Source organism: Trichinella spiralis, assembly GCF_000181795.1.
Source record: "Trichinella spiralis strain ISS 195 chromosome Unknown Scfld2, whole genome shotgun sequence".
Taxonomy (NCBI): Eukaryota; Metazoa; Nematoda; class Enoplea; order Trichinellida; family Trichinellidae; genus Trichinella; species Trichinella spiralis.
Genome location: NW_003526941.1, coordinates 6,534,770 through 6,536,637, shown reverse-complemented (window position 1 = coordinate 6,536,637; position 1,868 = coordinate 6,534,770).

Here is a 1,868-nt window from a genome sequence, read left to right as displayed (position 1 = left end):
TACTTACCACTTACCTATGCAGTACTCACCTTCTCACTTATACTTTCCTTCACACACTACTCACCCTCATCCTATACTACTTACCTTCACACACTACTCACCCTCATCCTATACACTACTTACCTTCAAACTTATACTTACCACTTACCTATGCAGTACTCACCTTCACACTTATACTTACCTTCACACACTACTCACCTTCACCCTATACACTACTTACCTTCACAATTATACTTGCCTTCACCCTGTACTAGTATTTACCTTCACACTACACACTACCCGCCTTCACCTATGCAGTACACACCTTCACATTTATACTTACCTTCACACCTATTACTTACCTTTAACAGTTAGACTACTTACATTCTTTTTAGGCCTACGTACCCATAGCTTCCTTAGATTTACACTAAAATCTTGAAAACACTAGTACCAAACAATAATAAAAAATTATAAAAAGCAATTATGAAAAAATTATGAAAAGCAAAATTATGAAAACCTGAAAAACTAAAACGACAAAATTTACACTTTACAACTTTCATAATATATAAAATGAAAATGTACATACGTCGCCAAACTGAGCGGCATCAACAGGTGGTAGTGCTCTGTGATGACGTATTTATCTACGTGATTACGAATCTGTAAAAAAGCCACATGTTCAATAACGGATAGTTACGAAAGAATGCAGCAATTTCATCTATATCTAAACTTGATTTGATTCTGCAGTGCTGTGTGTGCTGAAGTGTTGTGTTGTGTGCAAGTGTGCTGAAAAGTAAAGCATGTTAAACAAAATTGATATAAAGCAGCCATATTATAAAAAATTAATTGAAGACAATGTATCGTTGTTTCTTAATTCCCAGAGCAAAAGGAACACCATAAAAACTGAGTTAATGACGTAATCTGTAAGTACAGAAGTTACCTAATTCTACCAGTATCTAATACGCCTATCGTCTTGCTATCTAATTAAACATATTCAACACTTACTGTTTTTTGTCATAAGTTTTTTGAACGCTATGTCAGCAACTCCAACAACCACTGTTCAACAGCTTTTACCGGTCTTTTCTGATAATAGATTGCATTTGGGCATTTTCAAAATGTAGCAAGGCAAATGCAATTTTCAATTCTTAAAAGAATTGAATCGAGGGCACCTAATCCATGAAATCATATACATAATAATTTAACATTAGTGCTGCAGTTAGAAAGAAAGCAATGTGGCGCTAATGGCACTGCAACCTTCAACCTAAATTAAACAGAAAAATTCAAGTAAAAAGCAAGGCATATTCATCATGATGCATAGTTACCATATTCAGTTAGTTTTCAGAATTTGGTGTTTCATATTCATGGATATGAAAATAAAATAATGTAAATTCTAAAAGTGAATAATATTAATGCAGTCATCTATAAATAAAAAACAGAAATAGATACTTCTTCGTCTTCAGCATCTGATGTATCTAAAACTTAGCAATAATAACACTAGAAAAACACCCGCCAGTTTCCATTCACCATATATGTAAAGTAACATGCATAGCATACCACCACCAAAATATCAAATCCAACTTACCAATTATTCATGGATGGTGTTGAAGAGCGGAATTATAGTTGACCACGTGCTAAATTGATAGCATTGCAGTGAACTGCAAAACCTAATAAAATCGATGTGCTTGTTCAATAGTATAATAAGTAAATTATGCAAATGACTATTTACTTTGCTTCACGAAGAACACCCTAATTTTCCATCAGTAATAGCGCACTAAAATAAACAATATGAGCAACATTATGAAACGACACGATGAAATTTATTACGTTTCTATTTACACATTTCATATTACTACGTAATATGGCATTGTTATGCAAATATTTTTTCCCTAAAT